Source organism: Schistocerca serialis, chromosome 2, assembly GCF_023864345.2.
Source record: "Schistocerca serialis cubense isolate TAMUIC-IGC-003099 chromosome 2, iqSchSeri2.2, whole genome shotgun sequence".
NCBI classification, from domain to species: domain Eukaryota; kingdom Metazoa; phylum Arthropoda; class Insecta; order Orthoptera; family Acrididae; genus Schistocerca; species Schistocerca serialis.
Genome location: NC_064639.1, coordinates 720619201 through 720641476, shown reverse-complemented (window position 1 = coordinate 720641476; position 22276 = coordinate 720619201). Strand labels below are relative to the sequence as shown.

The window sequence follows — 22276 nt, the reverse complement described above, 5'->3', positions numbered from 1 at the left end:
CCATAATACTAGAGGGCGTATCAATTATATACATAAAGGAACAGGAGTGGCCCCAACACTGATTCCTGGGGCACCCCCCGCCCCCCTTGACAGTACCCCACTCAGACACCACATCACAGCCATTCTCAACATTGTGAATAATGACCTTTTGTTAAAGCAACAGGTGAAACTATTGTGAGTTAATGGTCCAACTTCTGGAGCAGTATTTTGTGATCAACACAATCAAATGCCTTAGTTAAACTAAAAACTACGCATAGCTTTCGAAACCTTTCGTTTAAACCCATCCAGTACCTCACAGAGAAAAGAGAATATAGCATTTTCAGTTGTTAAACGACTTCTAAAACCGAACTGTACATTCGATAGCAAATCATGTGATCAACTGCCTATTGGCTTCTGTCTCGGGTTCTTCGGCCGACGATCATCTAATGATTTTTCTGACGTTTCGCCAGCACGAGTGGCTGGCATTGTCAAAGCTTCACCCTCCATTGCCGGTGGTGAACTGGAGCCGAGCTCGCGGGCGCAGACTGTATGTACCTGGCGCGCCAACGTCCGAGGGCTTCTCCGCGGTCATTTTCGGTGCGGTTCTCCTCTTGCTACCTGCGACGGTCGTTCGCTGCAGTACGGGAAGCCAGGATCCGTTGACCTTAAGGCTTTCCTCTTTCTTGTTGAAACTGTTCGCGTGTTTTTGTATTTCTACAGCTTCTCTGAACAAGCGCGTGTGATAGTGCCTCTCTACAGCCAGGACTTCCGTGTCGGCGAATTTTATTACATGGTCGGTCTCATTCAGTGCGTGCTCTGCCACGGCCGATTTCTCCACCTGCCCCAACCTGCAATGTCGCTTATGCTCTTTGATCCTGGTGTTGATGGATCGTCCGGTCATTCCGACATAAACTTTTCCGCATGTGCATGGTATACGGTATATTCTCGACATTACAAGTGGGTCTCTTTTCTCCTTCGCCGATCTAAGACACTCTTTGATCTTCCTTGTCGGTTTGAAAACCGTCTTTACGCCATGTTTGCGCAATATACAGCCGATTCTGTCCGTCACTCTGGGAATGTATTAGATGAACGTCGGCCGAAGAACCCGAGACAGAAGCCAATAGACAGTTTGTCAACAAGTGGCCACGAAAGCCTTAACAATTTTGTAAATCGTGTGATATAAAATGATCAATTATCCTCACATACACCGCCTTTTCAATAACTTTAGCACACACTGATGGCATAGAAATAGGTCTAAAATTGTACATTATCAGTATCTCCATTTTTATAAAGCGGCTTTACTACTGAGTACTTTAATCATTCAGGAAACTGACCATTCCTAAAGGAAAAATTACAAATATGACTAAATAGAGGGCTAACATGTGCAGCACAGTACTTCAATATTCTGCTAGGCACTCCATCATATCCATGAGAGTCCTTAGTCTTCAATGATATAATTATTATTATGAAGATGAAGGTCGTACTTGTAGCAACAGGCAACAAATGACTAAAACACAGTAGGCCTACAGAACGACAAATGGGATGTCAATCCTTTTGTACGTAGAGGCATATGTCTATGCTTCTTATGTGTGAATCTGCGTTTATATTATTTTGATATAAACGTGATGAGCTACATTTCTATTCAACGTCATACTGTGTTTCTTCACAAATGCATTGTAGCTTGCTACTGGATTCATAATTTTCATCCCTATTTGCGCTTATTTTTGAATTATTTTTAGAAACATCTATATCTTCTGATATTACACAATTTCTAGAAGGCGAAAAAATAATTCAATTATTTCGGAAACCACGTAGGAAAGGGATACAAAACAAACATTGTGCTTACGACGCATCTGACGTTCTCCTTTTTTGCCGCTTGGAGCCCTAGTGACCATCCAGCTGCCTAAAGGTACCAATTTTTACAGCAGTAAGTGTCCCGACTATTATGTTAGACTGTGGTGAAAATTGCTACCGCAGTTTTAGCGTCTGGAACGATCCCGAAAGTCGATACGCAGCCTCTGTCGTCATAGACCAGAGACAATATATAGTCTATGACTATCGTATGCGATTGTAGGCTTTCTCGGCGTATTTCAGCTATGAACTCTTAACGGGTTATCAGTCGAGTTGCGTCGTGTACTTGTCGCAACGTTTCAGTGGACTGCGTATCAATCATCGCCTGAAGATAATGGATACGCAATCCATTGAAACCTTGCGACTAGAAGACGACGCCACTCGGTTGATACTCCGTGAAGATTTCATGTATGTCTATCGTTTTCGATACAACGCGTACACGTCATAATGACGTCAGTCCTGATTCCGTCAACGTGGAGTAAGACTCCAGCGCCAGGCGTTTTACTGGCGTGATACACTCCGTGTATGGACATATTTTTATTTCTAGATTTTTTTAAATTTTCTTTCAGGACTATAATCCCAAGCGAAGATATTTTATAAGCCCCAATAAAATGACTGCCATTTTGAATGTGGCCTAAACTCGATACTGCGTTTTTACGGTAGGGTATATTCTGCGCTGATTTGCTCTCAGATTGTCCTTACTTTGTATTCAATGAAAAATCATATGTATGCGAGGAATAATATTAAGTTTAATACTATGTATCTTATAAAAAGTAATACGAAAAACAATTTTTTCATTAATAACTAGTAGTAACATTTTACTGAGAAATAAAAAATGTTAAGTAACTCAATGTGACAGTTCCAATTATTTTTAGGTACGACAAATTTCTTTGGAGCGACTGCAACGATTCAGACAGAACTGAAGGTCATTTGTTAAGGCAATCACTTCGATGGGAGTGGCTGTGTTGGTACTAAATAGGAGGGCGCTGTTGTGCGGAAGTTTTGCAGTGCTGCACAATTTGACAGACAGTCGTTAAGTGGCGTCTGCTGTATAGCATTGTGTAGAAGGCCTGTGTAGCGCATCGCATAGGTTGTCAAGCTGCCTGAAAGCAGGTTAGTCACGTATTTGAGTTGTATGTTTCCATGAAAATTTTTTTTGTATGTGAATACGTCTTAAAGAGGGAAAGCTTGCTAGTGTAACTGATATTGCTTTTTAACGTTGTGATGCAGCGTATTTCATCGATGCTCAGAATTCTTAGAAAAGTGTAGCATCGTTCCGTCAAGTTGCTCTCCGACACACAACTAATAAGGTTCCGTAAAGCAGGGATACTTTCCTCAGCTTCTAGACAGATTATTCAAACTAAATCGTGTAATCCATAGTAGTATTGTGAAAAGACTTTTGAAAATGTAAGTTTATTCTAAAACAGTGTCAAAATCATCTAGTTACATACAAAGACGGCAAATTTGTTTGATAATGTTTTAAAAATTGCAGGAAAGTAGCCCCTGGAGCGGGTTACTTTGCTCCACATAATGTAAGTATTAAGACAAGACAATCACTTGAGGCAATGTTACCGTCTTTGAAATTTGTGTTGTAGGACCATAGTAACACCATTTATATACTTTTTGGTGTTACAGAACAAAAATAAGAAATCCAGGGTAGTTCAATTTTAAAAGTAACAAGCGTGTAAGAAATTCAGTGTTGTCATGCACTTTTTAAAGTTTCGTTACGTATGTTGGCGTGTCAAAATATCAGTAACTATAACAGCAAAAATTTTTCTCGTATTACTCACCGTTAACTCTACCACTGAGGAAATGGCTGTTTCGTTTCAACTTTTTAGAAAGTTTATTTCTTAACTACATCCTCCCATTTATGCAAATGTAAGACATCTGTTTTTTTCCCACAAAACCGCAAATTGGCATTCATAAGAAGAAAAACACCAAAAACGCAACAGGAACGTAATATGTAAGAAATTGGCCACGCAACCTGCCACTGATGATGCCTTGCAGAAAATAAAGGCGAAACGCGTATGGCACAAAAATTGTTTTATTCAGTTGCTGTCAGACGGTCCGTAAGTGAAAATTATCGATATACAATGAAGTGAGTGTTATTTGCTCAGAACTCCAGGATTATAAGCAAGTACTGCCATACATGTAAGGACGTACAGCCTTTTGCTATCTGGGACTTCTGTTTGGATTCTGTCTTCCATTAAATCAGTCTATGGGCACAAGAACATTTAACATGAAAGAAAAGATATTATTAAAAGTTTTGAGGTAGTCTAGAATTTGAATCTGAGCTCTTAGTTCATTGCTTCCCCAGAATCATTTCCTATAACTTATTGGGCCTTGGTTTGGGGTGACTTCTAGTGACTAGGTAGACACAATATTCTGAATGAACATTGTATAGCAAGCAGTTCTTCTTTTGAGCAAAGCTGTTAATCTTTCTCCATGGATTTGGTGACAAGAACAACACAGTGTTAAATTACACATTTTGTTTATGGAAATAACCAGTTTTATCCAGTACGTATGTATTCATGCATCTGTGGAGATTTGAATTTAGAGATTCATTTCTAAATTCATTTATATAAAATTAAATAAACACAGTATTTGTTAAAAATGTTGTATTTCGATAGTTGCTATCTCTTCATGAAAATATTGCCATTTAGAAGAGTGCAGAGAATGAATGGGGACTGCCCACTGATTAAATTATTCACATTTTTTAATAGTGTGCCAAATAAATACATAATGTTGTAAAGCAGTTTCATTGTTTAATTAGATCATATAAATTTGTCTAAGAAAAAAAGGCAAACTTTATTTTGCAGGAACAAAAGGTGGTGTTTCAGGCTTGACTCAAATGCCATACGTTCTAGTTAGAGGGAATCTCGCATCTTACGGACAGAGGCAGCCTTGGAGAGTCCTAGTGTCTGGATTAAAAGGTAACTATAGTAGTTATTTTTTAAAATCACAACTGTGCTTAAAATTTAAACTTAATTGTCATTTTTGAATATTTACATTTATCTGTAAATGTACTCTGTAAATTTTTGTCACTTATCATTTCTTGTACCTCTGGTAATGTTTCTTGATGTGAAAAATGCTGATTTACATTGTGGTTCAGAATCCACTTTAAAACATGTCTCCCCCTGTAATTGACTGGATAAGCCAGTTAAAAGATCAGCAGAAGGCAAAGGCACACCACCTCCAGCAGGACAATACACTGTGCTGTTCACAGCTTTACTTTTTTACTCTTGTGAGATTGTTTGCAGTGTGACGGTACTGGTACTATGTGGAGATGGTTAGTCATGTCCAGCCTTGCTGGTCTTAACAAAACACCGGCTGTGAGCAGCCAATGTGGCACTTAAACAAAAAAATGGGGGTGTGTAGGTGAGGATAGAGGCAGAATCTTGATGTGAAGACATTTGTTCTAGTTGAGATGTAAATATTCCTTTTTTGTGGAAATAAGGCACTTGGAGTTCAGAATGTAAGAGATCTGGTCTGACACCTTGTTTCAGATACAGATTTAAGAAAGTAGTACCAGTATAATACGTAGTTACAATTATCAACTCTGCGTGTCACTACAAATTTTAGCTGTCGTGCTCTGCAATGTATTCAATTACTGTTGACGCTACACTGTTGGCGGCAGCTGCTGCAGTGCATAATGTAGTAATAGAAGGCTGATTGTTTGCTTTCTGTGAAGAGATGCTTGATGTACAATATTGAAAAAGTGAAGAAGGGGGGGAAAAGACGGTGTACGAGAGGAATAAATGTGGTATCTTTTAGCATGCGGACAAGAGGTGGGCAGTAATTGCAGATGTACTGAAGGTCGTAAAATTTTTGGGTAAAAAGCCAAAGAATTGCTCAAGGTGGGTCAGTGTGGGATCTTGTTGCTCAAAATCTGTCTCTTCTCAGGACACCAAAGCACAGCAATCTTCAAGATTGCTAAGTGCAGATACCAAAGTGTCAATATTAAAATTGTGTTCTGGCTTTATCTGATTTGTTTCTATACCTAAATGTGAAGCAACCCTTAAGGCACATTTTTGAGCCCAACAAAAGATGCTAGCCCCCCAGGAGGTCCACAACTCTTTTGTGGATATGTGCATAGTGGGGGGCACCCCCAGCTGGTGTGGCCCTCCTTCCTTTCCGGGCTGCGTGCCTTCCTTTTCCACATCCTTCCCTCTCCCCCCCTTTCCCCCCCTCCCCCCCCCCACCACCGCCTCTTCCCTTCCCTTTCTCCCCCTCTGGGAGTTTATTTAGTGCCTACGTCCGGAGACAGACGCTCGAAACTGTAAAACAGTCTCTCTTCTTCGCTTTCTGTGCTGGCAAGTCTTTGTCCTTCTCTTTTCCTAACCTCTTCTCTTTACCATTTTCTCCGCTGCAGCGTTTGAGACCTGTCTTCTTTCCTTTCCATTTCTTTGTTCCTCCCTTTCCTTTTCTTTCCTCTTTGTGCGTGTCTGAAGGCTGACCCATGCATTCCCACGCATAGCCAGTGACGGGGTAACGCGTAATTCCCCACCCCAGGTAGACAGGTAGGACACGTACGTACCCCTGGCAACGGCCAGGCGCAGGGAGGGGTGATTACCCGAGCTGATACCTTCCAAAACTGCCGATTGGTCCCTCTGTCCGTTTCTCAGGAGGTGTGAACAATCACCTAAGACAGGAGTGCCCTCAGAGAAGGCCCCCACAAGGAAGGAGCGCGCCACCGGAGATGCTGGTAATCATGGGGGATACTTCCGCAATGGTTTCCTCATCATCTACTATGTCTGCTCACAAGCGAAAGTTAAATGAGCCTCAGCCATGGACAATTCTTCCATCAGTGCCACAGTTCCTTGTTGTTTCTTGGTCGGATGAAGGTCAAGGATTCTCCACAGTCAACCCTTTCATTATTCAGAAAGGTGTCGACGCAATTGCAGGTCCTGTAAAGTCTTGTTCCCAATTACGAAATGGCTTCTTGTTGTTAGAAACAGTCAGTGCCCTCCAGGCACAAAAATTGCTGTGTACTTCACTGCTACACACCTTCCCTGTCCGGGTGGAAGCGCACCGCACTTTAAATTCATCACGTGGGGTCGTTTATACATGCTCCCTCGACAGATTGTCCGACGAGGAAATTCAAAACAACCTGTCTGACCAGGGCATAATGGCTGTTCGCCGAGTCATGAAAAGGGTTGACGCGGACATGGTTCCAACCCATACTGTCTTCTTGACATTTGACAGAATTCAACTTCCTTCGAACATAAAAGCGGTCTGTGAGATAATTTTTGTTCACCATTACATCCCAAACCCTACGCACTGCTATCGGTGTCAGCGATTCAATCACACCAGCCAGTCATGTTCCAATCCGGCCAAATGCGTTACGTGTGACAAGGATGCCCATGAGGGTGCTTGTCCACCTCCATCCCCTTGTTGCATCAACTGTAGGGTGACTACGCTGCTTCCTCCAGAGATTGCCCCATTTTTAAAGATGAATGGCTCATTCAGGAAATCATAGTGAAGGAAAAGGTGTCAGCCTTTGCTGCTCGAAAGTTATTCGCCAGTCAAGAGCCTACTGTGCCTCCCTCTGCGGGTCCGGGGATTAGAATAGGCCCGAGGTATTCCTGCCTGTCGTAAGAGGCGACTAAAAGGAGTCCCACCCCCTCAAGGGGGTCGTTAGCGCCTGCGTCCGGAGACGGACGGTTCCACGACCTCTATTTGCGGTCATTTTGCTTTTTCACTTCTCGTTTCTTCCTTCCTTTGGTTGGTTCCTTTCTTTGCTCTTTTCCACCTCACTGTCTTCCTTACTCTTTCCTTGTCTTCTTCTCCTTGCCTTCTCCTTGCCTTCTCCTTGCCTTCTCCTTGCCTTCTCCTTGCCTTCTCCTTGCCTTCTCCTTGCCTTCTCCTTGCCTTCTCCTCCTTGCCTTCTCCTCCTTGCCTTCTCCTCCTTGCCTTCTCCTCCTTGCCTTCTCCTCCTTGCCTTCTCCTCCTTGCCTTCTCCTCCTTGCCTTCTCCTCCTTGCCTTCTCCTCCTTGCCTTCTCCTCCTTGCCTTCTCCTCCTTGCCTTCTCCTCCTTGCCTTCTCCTCCTTGCCTTCTCCTCCTTGCCTTCTCCTCCTTGCCTTCTCCTCCTTGCCTTCTCCTCCTTGCCTTCTCCTCCTTGCCTTCTCCTCCTTGCCTTCTCCTCCTTGCCTTCTCCTCCTTGCCTTCTCTGGTCTCCGCCTCGGCGTTTGAGACAGTCTGTCCTCTCTCTCCCTCTCTCTCCTCCTTTTCCTCTTCTTCCTTCCTCCCTGTGCGTGCCTGAAGGCCGACCCACGCGTTCGCACGCGTAGCCGGTGACGGGGTAACGCGTAATTCCCCGCCCTGGGTGGACATGTAAGGCACGCGCGTACCCCCTGGTAAAGGCCAGGCCCGGGGAGGGGTGATTGCCTGAGCTGATACCTTCTGACCATGCCGATTGGTCCCTCCGTCCGGTTCTCGGGAGGTGTGACCTGAGGTGTAAACATTCACCTAAGGCGGGAGTGCCCTCTGAGAGGGTCCCCACAAGGAAGGAGCGCGCCATCGGAGACGCTGGCAATCATGGGGGATTCCTCCGCAATGGATTTCACTCCATCTGTCTCGACTTCTGCCCAAAAACGGAAACGTGACCAGCCATCAGTGACAAAAGTACTACCGCCTGCCCCACAGTTCCTCGTCGTTTCTCGATCTGAGGATGGAAAGGATTTTTCCTCTGTCAACCCTTTCGTTATCCAGAAGGGTGTAGATGCCATAGCCGGATCTGTCAAATCTTGTACCAGGTTGCGTAACGGTACCTTATTACTAGAAACTGAGAGCGCCTTTCAGGCACAAAAACTGCTTCGGGCCACACTCCTGTACACGTTCCCTGTGCAGGTGGAGGCTCACCGAACTTTGAATTCGTCTCGTGGTGTGGTCTATACTAGCTCCCTCGACGGACTGACTGACGAGGAGATTCAATCTTTCCTCGCTGAGCAGGGCGTGACGGCTGTCCATAGGGTCATGAAAAAGGTCAACAATGACCTTGTACCGACCCGGACACTTTTCTTGACCTTCGATAGTGTTAAGCTGCCATCGTGCATCAAGGTGGGCTACGAGGTTATTTCTGTTCGCCCCTATGTCCCGACACCTACGCGCTGTTACCAGTGTCAGCGTTTCAATCACACTCGACAGTCTTGTTCCAATGCGGCTAAATGTGTCACTTGTGGCAGGGATGCCCATGAGGGTGACTGTCCACCTCCGTCTCCTCGTTGTGTGAACTGTCAGGGTGACCATGCCGCATCCTCCCGCGACTGTCCTGTCTATAAGGAAGAACGCTGTATCCAAGAAATTCGGGTCACAGAGAAAGTGTTCACCTCGGCTGCTCGCAAGCTATTGGCTAGTAGGAAGCCCACGCTGCTCCCAGCGGGGAAATACAGTACTATCCTCGCCTCTCCTCGGACTACCAGGGAGGTGGCAACCCAGACATGCGATCTGACCTTCAGCACCACGGTCGTCCGTTCGGCCAGTGCTAAGATCGCCCGGTCGATGTCTCCTCTTCCTCCCGTCACCCCTCAGACACAAGCACCTTCATCAGCTTCTGCCAAGACGAAGACCCAGCAGTCAGATGCACAGGCCTTTAAGAAGGAACCGTCCCGTGCAGACTTCCTACGTACCTCGACCTCCCAGCCTTCGACCGGTACTTCCACCAAACGTCCTTCCAAGAAGGCTCCTAGGAAGCACAGTTCTCCTTCTCCGCCACGGCGCATTTCTTCTCCTGCGCCACCCAGCGGTTGCCGCCCCAGGCCGTCATCCGTTTCGCCTGGCCGCACCGCTGGTAGCCGAACATCTGGCTGTTCACCGGCGGAGGAAGCTCCCCCTCCCGGCCATCTTCCCACGATGGCCGATGAACCTATAGACCCAATGGACGAAGACTGTCCGCCTACTGATAGCGGCGGCAGTGCTCGCTCGAAGCCAGGCCCTCCGCGGCCTTCGAGGTGACCCCTTCTTTTATCTTCCTTTTCTTACGATGGCACTTATTCACTGGAATATTCGCAGCATTCGCTCCAATCGAGAGGACTTGAAGTTGCTGCTCCGCTTGCACCGTCCGCTCGTCGTAGCCCTCCAGGAAACGAAGCTACGCCCATGCGATCAAATTGCCTTGGCACACTACACCTCTGTGCGTTTTGACCTACCCCCTGTGATAGGTATCCCGGCTCATGGAGGAGTTATGTTGCTGGTCCGGGATGATATTTACTATGATCCCATCACGTTGCACACCGGCCTGCAGGCAGTTGCCATCCGCATTACTCTCCCCACTTTTACATTTTCCATTTGTACCGTTTACACTCCATCGTCATCTGCCGTTACCAGGGCAGACATGATGCAACTTATTGCACAGCTACCTGCACCATTTTTGTTAACTGGAGACTTCAATGCCCACCATCCCCTTTGGGGCTCTCCAGCATCCTGCCCGAGGGGCTCCCTGTTAGCAGACCTTTTCAACCAGCTCAACCTTGTCTGCCTCAATACTGGCGCCCCTACTTTTCTTTCGGACACATCTCACACCTATTCCCATTTAGACCTCTCTATATGTACTCCCCAACTTGCACTCCGGTTTGAGTGGTATGCACTTTCTGATACATATTCGAGCGACTACTTCCCGTGTGTTATCCATCTCCTGCAGCATACCCCCTCTCCATGCTCCTCTAGTTGGACCATCTCCAAGGCAGACTGGGGGCTCTTCTCTTCCAGGGCGACCTTCACAAGCTGCGATCGTCAGGTCGCACACCTCACGGAAGTCATTCTCGCTGCTGCTGAATATTCCATCCCTCACCCTACTTCTTCTCCACGTCGCGTACCGGTCCCCTGGTGGACTGCACCATGTAGAGATGCTTTTCGTGCTCGTCGACGTGCTTTACGCACCTTTAAACGCCACCCTACAGTGGCGAATTGTATCAATTATAAATGATTACGTGCTCAGTGTCGTCGTATTATTAAAGAAAGCAAGAAAGCCAGCTGGGCTGCTTTCACAAGCACCTTCAACAGTTTTACTCCTCCTTCTGTTGTCTGGGGGTGGCCTGCGCCGGCTATCTGGCACTAAGGTCCACTCACCAGTTTCTGGCTTGACGGTCGCGAATGACGTCCTTGTGGCCCCTGAGGATGTCTCCAATGCCTTCGGCCGCTTTTTCGCCGAGGTTTCGAGCTCCGCTCATTACCACCCTGCCTTCCTCCCCCGCAAACAGGCAGAGGAGGCTAGGCCACCTAACTTCCGCTCCTCGAATCGTGAAAGTTATAATGCCCCATTCACCACATTCACCATGCGGGAACTCGAAAACGCACTTGGCCGATCACGGTCCTCCGCTCCAGGGCCTGATTGTATTCATATTCAGATGCTGAAGAACCTTTCTCCTGCGGGTAAAGGTTTTCTTCTTCGTACTTACAATCGCATCTGGATTGAGGGACATGTTCCCGCATGCTGGCGCGAGTCTATTGTTGTCCCGATTCCTAAGCCGGGGAAGGACAAGCACTTGCCTTCCAGTTATCGACCCATCTCGCTTACCAGCTGTGTCTGTAAAGTGATGGAGCGAATGGTTAACTCTCGATTGGTTTGGCTGCTCGAGTCTCGACGCCTACTTACCAATGTACAATGTGGATTTCGTAGGCGCCGCTCTGCTGTTGACCATCTGGTTACCTTGTCGACCTTCATTATGAATAACTTCTTGCGGAAGCACCCGACCGCGGCTGTGTTCTTTGATTTGGAGAAGGCTTACGACACCTGTTGGAGGGCGGGCATTCTCCGCACCATACATACATGGGGCCTTCGCGATCGCCTCCCTCTTTTTATTCGTTCTTTTTTTAATGGATCGACGGTTCAGGGTACGTGTGGGTTCTGTCCTGTCAGACACCTTTCGCCAGGAGAATGGGGTGCCACAGGGCTCAGTTTTGAGCGTCGCTCTCTTCGCCATCGCGATCAATCCAATAATGGATTGCCTCCCAGCTGATGTATCAGGCTCCCTTTTCGTGGACGATTTTACCATCTATTGCAGCGCGCAGTGTACACGTGTCCTGGAGCGCTGTCTTCAGCGTTCTCTTGACCGTCTTTACTCCTGGAGTGTCGCCAATGGCTTCCGTTTTTCTGCCGAGAAGACGGTCTGTATTAACTTCTGGCGCTACAAAGAGTTTCTCGCACCGTCCTTACGACTCGGTCCCGTTGCTCTCCCAATCGTGGAGACAACAAAATTTTTAGGTCTTACATTTGACAGGTCTCCACATGTGTCATATTTGGCTGCCCGTTGTACTCGTTCTTTAAATGTCCTCCGTGTTCTCAGTGGTATGTTGTGGGGAGCGGATCGAACCGTCCTGCTTTGTCTATATCGGTCGATCGTCCGCTCCAAGCTGGATTATGGGAGCTTCGTATACTCCTCTGCACGGCCATCCATCTTACGCCGCCTCAACTCCATACAACATCGGGGTTTACGACTTGCGATCGGAGCGTTTTATACTAGTCCCATAGAGAGTCTTCATGCTGACGCTGGTGAATTGCCACTCACCTACCGGCGCGATATACTGCTTTGTCGGTATGCCTGTCGGCTACTGTCAATGCCCGACTACCCGTCTTATCGCTCCTTTTGTGACAACTCTCTCGACCGTCAATACGGGTTGTATGTCTCTGCCCTGCTACCCCCTGGAGTTCGCTTTCGTCGCCTCCTTCAACACCTTAATTTTTCACTCCCTGCAACCTTTCGAGTGGGCGAGAGCCACACGCCACCTTGGCTCCAGGCTCAGGTCCGCGTTCACCTTGACCTCAGCTCGCTCCCAAAAGAGGTTACCCCCGGTTCGGTCTACCACTCCCGTTTTGTTGAACTTCGTTCAAAGTTCATCAATAGGACCTTCATTTATACAGATGGCTCAAAGACCAATGACGGGGTCGGGTGTTCTTTTATTGTCGGGGCACAAAGTTTCAAATACCGACTCCATGGCCATTGTTCGGTCTTCACAGCTGAGCTCTTTGCCCTCTACCAGGCTGTTCTTTACATCTGCCACCACCGACATTCTGCTTATGTCATCTGCTCCGATTCCCTGAGCGCCATCCAGAGCCTCAGTGATCCGTATCCGGTTCACCCTTTCGTGCACCGGATCCAACGCTCTCTTCAGCAGCTGGTGGACGTCGGTTCTCTGGTTAGCTTTATGTGGGTCCCTGGCCATGTCGGTATCCCTGGGAACGAAGCTGCAGATGCTGCGGCCAAGGCTGCGGTCCTCCAGCCTCGGACAGCTTCTTGTTGTGTCCCTTCCTCAGACTGTGGCAGGGTCATTTGTCGGCGCATTTTATCGCTGTGGCATGCCGATTGGGCTGCACTTACAGACAACAAGCTTCGGGCCTTGAAACCTCTTCCCGCGGCTTGGACGTCCTCCTCCCACCCTTCTCGGCGGGAGGCGGTCGTTTTGGCCCGGTTACGCATTGGACACTGCCGCTTCAGCCATTGCCATCTGCTGACGGCTGCGCCGGCGCCGTTCTGCCCATGTGGGCAATTGCTGACGGTCCGCCACATTTTAATGTCCTGTCCGGATTTCAACACACTGCGTCTCGATCTTAACCTGCCATGTACTTTAGATGCCAGTTTAGCAGATGACCCACGAGCAGCTGCTCGTGTCCTTCGTTTTATCAATTTGACACACCTCTCTAAGGACATTTGATGATGCTGTTTTTTAATCCTCTGCCTATCAGTCTGTCTTTTATCGTGTTTTCCCTTTTAGTTGTTGTTTTAAACTTGTGCCTCGCGGTGCATTCTTAACGTAGTAAGGGCGCTAATGACCATTGAAGTTGTGCGCCCTAAAACCACAAAAAAAAAGAAAAAAAAAGCCCACTGTGCCTCACGCAGGTAAATACAGCACTGTCCTTGCCTCTCCTCGGCGTACAAAGGAGGCAGCCACGCAGACTTGTGATCTTACCTTTAGTGCCACGGTCGTTAGATCGGCCAGCGCAAAGATCGCCCATTCAACCTCCCCACTCCCACCTGCTCACTCTATGGCTCACACTTCATCGGGTTCTGCTAAATCCTGAGCCCCAAAATCAGACACCCGGACTTCCAAAAAAGAGCCTACTTGCGAAGATTTTTTACGTTCCCCAACTTCCTGTTTCCAAGAAGGCTCGTAAGAAACTCAGTTCCTCTCCTTCTCCACCATGGCGTGTCTCATCTACAGCACCACCTCGTAACTGCCCTAGGCTGTCTTCTGTGTCGCCAAAGTGCACTGCAGGCAGCCGCTCAACCGGCCGATCACTGGTGGCAGGAGCTGCTTCTGAACAACCTATGGATCAGGATCTTCTGCCTTCGGCTGAATGCCGTTCTACGCTGTCGGCCGCCGGCTCTGAGCGTTGTTGAGTTGAGGGCAACCTTGGTCACATTCTTCCCTTTTCTATCCTTCCTATGTCCATTATCCACTGGAATATCCACGGCATTTGAGCCAATCGGGATGAATTGTCGATCCTCTTACGATTATACTCGCCGGTCATCTTCTGTCTTCAGGAAACAAAGCTGCGTCCCCACAATCGCTTTGTTTTCCCCCATTTTCAGTCAGTCCGATTTGATCTCCCCTCTGTTGGAGGACTCGTGATTCTTCTCCATGATACTCTCCATTATCACCCAATCCCCATAAGCAGTTCCTTCCAAGCTGTCGCTGTCTGTCTTTCCCTTTCTGGATACACCTTCTCTCTTTGTACTGTATACATTCCATCGTCCACACCAATGGCAAGAGCTGATCTCCTTCATCTTCTTGGTCAGCTTCCGTCCCGCCCCTCCCCCGCCCCCGTTTGCTGGTTGGGGACTTCAATGCCCACCACCCGCTTTGGGGATCTCTTTGTCCGTGCGGTTCACTATTGATAGAAGTCTTCCACCAAGCAGATCTTGTTTGCCTCAACACAGGGGACACTAAGTTTTTGTCTGCCTCCACGACAAATTTCTCTCATTTGGAACTTTTGGTCGGTACTGTTCCGCTAGCTCGGCGCTTCGAATGGTTCACTCTTGCTGATACACACTCAAGTGACCACTTTCCGTGTGTCCTTAGATTGCAACCACAACTGCAATATATGCGCCCGAGATGCTGGAAGTTTGCCCAAGCCGATTGGACACTTTTTTTGTCCCTAGCAACATTCGATGACCGTAACTTTCCTAGCGTCGACAATGAGGTCACTCATATTGCAGAAGTTATTCTTACAGCTGCGGAACTTTCAATACCTCGCACCTCTGATTTGCCCTGGCGCCCCCCAGTTCCTTGATGGGACGAGGCATGCCGTGACGCATTACATGAGCAGCGACGTGCTCTTCGCGTTTGCCGCCACCATCTTACTTTGGCCAACTGTATCTGCTATAAGCAGTTCCGTGCGCGATGCCGTTGAGTCATCTGCGATAGGAAGAAGGCAAGCTGGGGCTTCTTTACTAGCTCATTGAACACCTTCACTCCCTCCTTGGAAGTTTGGAGTTGGATTCGATGGTTATCTGGCACGCTAATTTCTCCCTGGTCTCTGGGCTCACTGTCTTGCATGATACATTAGTGGACCCCCGTCGCAATTTCTAGCTAATTGGATCAACACTTGGCTGAGATTTCGAGCTCTTCAAATTACCTGCCAACTTTTCTCCCAAAGAAATGTGTAGCGGAAGTGCGACCTCTTGCTTTCTCCTCTGAAAATTGCGAAAGCTATAATACTGTTTTCTCCGCGCGGGAACTCCAACACGCACTCTCTTCTTCTCGCTCTTCCGCCCCAGGGCCGGATGGTATCCACATGAAAATGTTGCTGCATTTATCATTACCTGCATTACCTCCTTTGCCTTTATAATCGAATTTGGACCAACAGTACCTTTCCCAGAAGATGGCAGGAACCTATCGTCCTTCCTGTTCCGAAACCTGGAAAGGACAAACATCTCCCCTCTAGCTATCGCCCCATTTCTCTCACGAGTAGTGTATGTAAGGTTTTGGAGTGTATGGTGAATTGCCATTTAGCCTGGTGGCTGGAGTCCCGAAGCCTTTTACCACCTACCCAATGCGGTTTTCAAAAGCATCGATCTGCAGTTGACCATCTTGTTGCTCTCTCCACTTATATCATGAACAATTTTCTCAGGAAATGCCAAACAGTAGCAATATTTTTTGATCTTGAGAGAGCATGCGATACCTGTTGGAGGACAGGCATCCTCCGCACACTGTTCTCTTAGGGTTTTCGAGGTTGGCTGGCCCTTTTTCTTTGTGAATTTATAGCAGAGCGCACATTTAAAGTGTGGGTGAACATTACTTTCTCTCGTACTGTCTCCCAAGAAAATGGGGTACCCCAGGGCTCCGTGGTAAGTGTTGTACTGTTTGCCATTGCCATAACTCCAATTATGGATTGTCTCCTTCCCGATGTCTTGGGCTCCCTCTTTGTGGATGATTTTGCGATCTACTACAGCTTTCAACGGACCAGCCTTCTTGAACGATGTCTTCAGGGATGTCTTGATCACCTCCACTCTTGGAGCATCGAAACTGGCTTCCACTTTTCTCCCAGTAAGACCGTTTGTGCCAATTTTTGGTGTCGTATGGAGTTTCTTCTGCCTTCCTTACATCTAGGCCCTATCAACTTCCATTTGCAGACGTTGCTAAATTCTTGGGTCTTATGTTTGACAGAAAACTGTGCTGGTCCTCCCACGTTTCCTATCTTTCGGCTCACTGTCTGCGATCCCTAAACACACTCCATGTCCTGAATGGTACCTCCTGGGGAGCAGACTGAGTGGTCCTTCTCCGCTTCTATTGCGCCTTAGTGCACTCGAAATTGGACTATGGAAGCATAATTTACTCATCTGCTCAGCCGTCTATTCTTCGGCGTCTCGACTCTGTCCACCACCGTGGATTATGTTTAGAGTCTGGAGCTTTTTACACCAGCCCTGTGGAAAGCCTCTATGCTGAGACTGCTGAACCTCTGCTGTCCAATCGGCGAGCTGTCCTACTGAGTCATTATGCTAGCCACCTGTCTTCCATGCCTGCTAATCCCCATGACTTTTTTCGACGCCTCCTTCGATTTAGGGTTTGCAGGCCGTCCTTCCTCTCTATTACCATCGGGAGTCTGCTTCCGTCAACTGCTACATTCTCTTTCCTTCCTTTTCCTAAAACTTTCTTGACAACTTTGGGTACAGCACCGCCTTGGCTCTGGCCCCGGACCTGCCTGCTCAGTGACCTTTGTCAGTTTCCCAAGGATGGTATCCCTTCTCTTGTTTATTGTCGGGCATTTGCTGCTCTATGAGCACAAATGAAGGATGACACATTTATTTACACTGGTGGCTCAAAAACGTTGTTTGGTGTTGGGAGTGCCTATATTGTTGGCGACACCTCTAATCAGTTTCAGCTTCCCGACCAGTGTTCGGTTTTTATTGCGGAGCTTTACGCTGTTCTCCAGGCTGTCCAATACATCCGTTGCCATCAGCGGGTAGAGTATGTTATCTGCTCAGATTCGCTCAGCTGTCTCCTCAGTCTCCATGCTCTCTATGCTGTCCACTCTCTGGTCCACCAGATTCAGGACTGTCTTCACTTGCTCCACTTGGGGGGCGTCTTTGTGGCGTTTCTCTGGATCCCAGGACATGTTGGTATCTGGAAATGAGGCGGCCGATATAACGGCCAAGGCTGCAGTCTCTCTTCTTCAGCCTGCTATTCGCATGATTCCCTTCGCCGTTCTACGGAGTGTTTTATGTCGTCATGTTGCTCTCTTATGGCTCGCACATTGGTAGACACTTCCCAATAATAAATTGCGGGACGTGAAAGCTCTTCCCTCTGCTTGGACCTCTTCCTCCTGAACTTGTCATCGGCAGGAGGCAATTTTAACTAGACTCCAGATAGGGCAGTGTCTTTTTAGCCATTAACATCTTTTAAGTGGCGATCCTTCCCCACTTTGTCCCCACTGCTCTCAACTGTGGATGGTGAGACACCTTTTGCTTGAGTGCCCCCTATTTTACTCAGTTACGCACCCGTCTACAGCTGTCGCCTGATATATCTTCCATTTTAGCAGATGACATGCACTCAGCCGACCGCGTTCTTGAGTTTATTAGTGCCAGTGAAATGACGTCAGTCATTTGAAGCTCTTTTTGGGGACAAACAACCCCACTTCTGGAATGAGATTTTCACTCTGCAGCGGAGTGTGCGCTGATATAAAACTTCCTGGCAGATTAAAACTGTTCTGCCTGACCGAGACTCGGACTCGGGACCTTAGCCTTTTGCGGGTAAGTGCACTACCATCTGAGCTACCGAAGCACGACTCACGCCCGGTCCTCACAGCTTTACTTCTGCCAGTATCTCGTCTCCTACCTTCCAAACTTTACAGAAGCTCTCCTGCGAACCTTGCAGAACTAGCACTCCTGGAAACATCCCCCAGGCTGTGGCTAAGCCATGTCTCCACAGTATCCTTTCTTTCAGGAGTGCTAGTTCTTCAAGGTTCGCAGGAGAGCTTCTGCAAAGTTTGGAAGGTAGGAGACGAGGTACGGGCAGAAGTAAAAGCTGTGAGGACCGGGCGTGAGTCGTGTTTCGGTAGCTCAGATGGTAGAGCACTTGCCCACGAAAGGCAAAGGTCCTGAGTTCGAGTCTGTCGGGCACGCAGTTTTAATCTGCCAGGAAGTTTTAACTCCCCTTCTATCGTGGTTTTTCAAGCTTTCCTTCTGTTTTTTAGTTTCCCCACTTTTTTGAGTTGCTACTGGTTTCCAGTTTGGTTTTTTTACCTTTTCTTAAGTCATAGACCGGGTGCTAATGACCGTAGCAGTTTTGCATCCTACAACCATAACAAAGAAAAATCAAAGATGCTCATTTGGTATGCAAAATCTCCCTAAGCAACCTCCCCAAGAAGGCACCATGTATAGCCTCTACTGAATGCTTGAGAGAATGCAGTGATGAATATAACTTTGAGCTGAAATATAGTTTTTGACAAAGAGAAGTGTGTGTTAAAATCGAACAATGAGTGCTTGTTGGCCGAAAGCTCATTTTGTTACAGCCTTTTTGTTGTGCCTATGTGTGACTCGGCATTTGTGCAATATGGCGACTAGAATTTGTGTTGTTGTTTTGAAACCAATAAACACTAATTATCTCCTCTACAACTGATTTTTATATGTAATCTGTCATAACATTTCTCCTGGTTGTTAAAGAGCACAGGTCAACAACCAGTGGCCCAAAGGCCACGTCAGACTCTTGACTGTTTTATATCAGGCCTACAGAAGAAATTCCAGGTGAACTTAGAATGAACATTTTCTCAGAAACAAGAGTTTTGAGGCATAATTTATTTTTGGCATGGGTCATGGGAGATGGGTTGCAGTTTGTGCATTATTCCAAAAATGTTAGTCACGGATGCTATAGTTCTGACTTTATGCACTAGATGCATTGCTGTCACATTGTGATGATGTGACATGCATGCTTAATTCAGTGTGTGGATTAGGCCTGCAGGTAGCCGAAGGCTGCCCAAGCCAGCTCTAGGGCACTCCCTCTGCCTCTCGCTCTTAGTTCTGCCCCATGCCATAGACTTGTCTCCAATCCCCAACCAACACAACGTTTACAATATGTCCCCCCCCCCCCCCCCCCCTCTCTCTCTCTCTCTCTCTCTCTCTCTCTCTCTCTCTCTCTCTCTCTCATAAGTAGTACAAATTAATCCACAACAATATTAATCACTAATTCATAAAATGAAAATTGGAGAGGAAAATACTAGAGCTAGTTTAAATGCATAAAATTCTTGGGAAGCACGGACATCCAGGGAAGGAAAAAAACTATAGTGCAATCAGGTGTTTTTCTTTAAAAAAATTTAAAGTTGGTATTGTGCAAGTTTGTAACAGGGTTGGAACTGGAATTACTTTATGGCTGTTTGTAAGTCACATTTTTGTACCAGAATATTAAAAATATTTCATAGTACCCTGTTTGGTGTCCTCCCTCCCCTAAGAACTGTCATATGGGTACTCCAGTTTGGAAGAGCTGGTTTTCACAGCAGTAGTGGTTTAAAAGTTGCTAGACATAGTGAATCATAAAAAAAATTCAAATTTCATTTTGCAGATCACCTTTTATTTTCAGATAATCAGATTTATGCCAGTTGGCACAAATTAAATAACAGTTGTTTCAAGACTTATGTTTATGTATGAAATTAATCAAAAGTCATGTAACACATTATTACAAATGTTTTTTATTCCAGTCTTTGATCAAAGTATCAGTTCTTTAGACCAGTTTGTCTGTAATGACCATCCTCAGATTTTTTTAACACTATGTCCTAAAGTGATAAGGTCATAATGGCATAGTCGAAACATATAATCAGCACAGCATCGTCACAAGATCTGAGGATGGTCATTACGGACTGAAACCGGTCATCATCTTAGGAATTGATATTGTGATCAAAGACTGGAATGAAAAACATTTGACAGTATTGGATCACTGTTTGTATACGCGACCATGTCGCAGTTGGTGACACATTATTACAGTTGTGGAATAGCAACAAGTCAGTACACTTAGGAACATACCAAGCGAGGTGGCACAGTGGTTAGAACACTGGACTCGCATTTGGGAGGACGACGGTTCAAACCCGTGTCTGGCCATCCTGATTTAGGTTTTCCGTGATTTCCCTAAATCACTTCAGGCAAATGCTGGGACGGTTCCTTTGAAAGGGCATGGCTAACTTCCTTCCCAATATTTCCCTAATCCTTTTGTGTTGTCCTCATCATTTCATCATCATTCATGAAAATGGTGAGATTGGGCTGGGCAAAGGTTGAAAAATTTTAAATTTAGAAGACCCGACCTTCTCCTCTTTCTATTTGGTGGGCCCAGTGGGAGCTTCCACTGCACCTGCCCAAACAGTGCCACTCTGAAGTTTCCTCTGCTTTGTTCAGTTTGTAGCCACCAGTACGGCGAGGGCTTCTAAAGTATCAGAATAGGATGATATTTAAGATAAACTTGGTTCCAACAATTGTGACTAGTTCAATACTGTGGTCTTATGTAGCCAAATGAGCATACATTGTAATGTTATTGGTTCACTGTATTCATGAAACTGTAATCTGGCAACATGTTCAGACTAATTAAGATGAAATGTAACTAATTTATGAAGATATTGCCATTGTATTTTCGTCACTTGTACCTTTGATATGTTTTTTTTAATCGTAGTAAACACACACGTGGCATCTTGTGCACTGTGTCCATTACCTGTTGCTACTTGTGTAATAATTCCTAATTATATTTGTAATTTGACTTCTGTAAGTGACAGCCTGAGGGCTTTGTTGCACATTGCATAAACCCCTATAATACTATCTGATCATGTTTTCTTTCTAAGTCTCCAAAAGTCTACCACCTTTCCTCCTTTCTTTCTGTCAAATCTAGAAAGTTAATTGCCCCATTCTCCCTACTCTCTAATGTTAATAGCATTTTTGAATGCTGCTTGTTTAATATTTCCATCATTTCCACTACTTCAGTCCTCCCTTTTTACGCAATATGAAGGTATAGCCACAGGAAATTGCCTATCAGGCATTTTGGCTGAAATTTTTGTAAATGACTTTGAGAACAATTTTTTCATCTCTTTTTTTTTTTTCCAGAACTAAAGAGATGATGATTTTATACTGATGACTTGTTGTTGTCTCTCTAGAAGTAGCAGGGGGGAATGACAGAAATATTAAATGAGCAGCATCCAAAAAATTAAATTCACATTGGAGATGGAGCAATTAACTGTCTTAAGTTTCATAGTAAGAAGTGAGGTAGGAAAGCACACTTTTGAAGTTGTGCCTGCCCAGGTAGTATTATAGGGGGTGACTCGCACCATCCAGCTTAAGGGTGCAAGGTGCCAAACATGTGTTTACTGAAATGAAAAACAAGTTCACGGACACAGGTGGTCAAAGTAAAAAGTTTAAAGTTAAAAAGAAGTTTGTCACTTTTAGATATAAAATGTGTGTTGGAGAGAATTGCTAAATTCTTTCTAATGTCGGTTCTCATCTCAAACCACAAAACATTTAGCGCATGTTGATCATTTTAACGCAAGTAATATTAAATTTAGTAGTTTGGAATGTGAGCACGGCTGTAATTAACAACCAGCGAGTGGTTTTCTCGCTATTAGGTACAGACCGGAGCCACTTGTTGCAGCAGCTGGTACAGTAATTGAGCATAATGCTGTGAGAGCTGCCATTCTGATGGGAAGAGCTATTGGAGCTAGTAACAAGATTATTAGCTGTACTTGCCCTGGAAGCCACCTAAGATGGTGCAGAGGTTGCAGAAAATCTGAAATTGAAATTTAGTTTGTGAAGAAGTCAATCAGCATTAGAGTTTGGTGTGGAACACATTATGCGTGTCTTACAGTGAGCTTGTAGTGGTGCCATGACTTCATGTGCTACTAAGCTGGGCGAGTTTGAAGGTGAACTTTGGAACTGTGCAACATCACAAATGATGATTATGATATATGTAGCTGGAGTGATCAGTGTAGGTGAAGGAATGAGAGTTCCATAAAAATTGTGCAGTTGAAGACGATTACATCCACAA

At 46.1% G+C, this 22276-nt stretch overlaps 1 long non-coding RNA gene across 2 annotated transcripts in view; it reads left to right on the top strand.

Moving 5' to 3' along the window:
• The first annotated feature begins 2057 nt into the window (after positions 1 to 2057).
• Positions 2058 to 22276, top strand: part of LOC126457909 (uncharacterized) — a 62718-nt gene continuing 42499 nt past the window's right edge. The window contains exons 1-4 of one of the 2 annotated variants that reach the window (XR_007585555.1): positions 2058 to 2308; positions 2400 to 2489; positions 2706 to 2943; positions 4650 to 4763. This is a non-coding gene — a long non-coding RNA (uncharacterized LOC126457909). Of the gene's footprint in view, positions 2490 to 2705; positions 2944 to 4649; positions 4764 to 22276 lie in introns of both variants that reach the window. The other variant, XR_007585554.1, reaches the window with a different exon arrangement.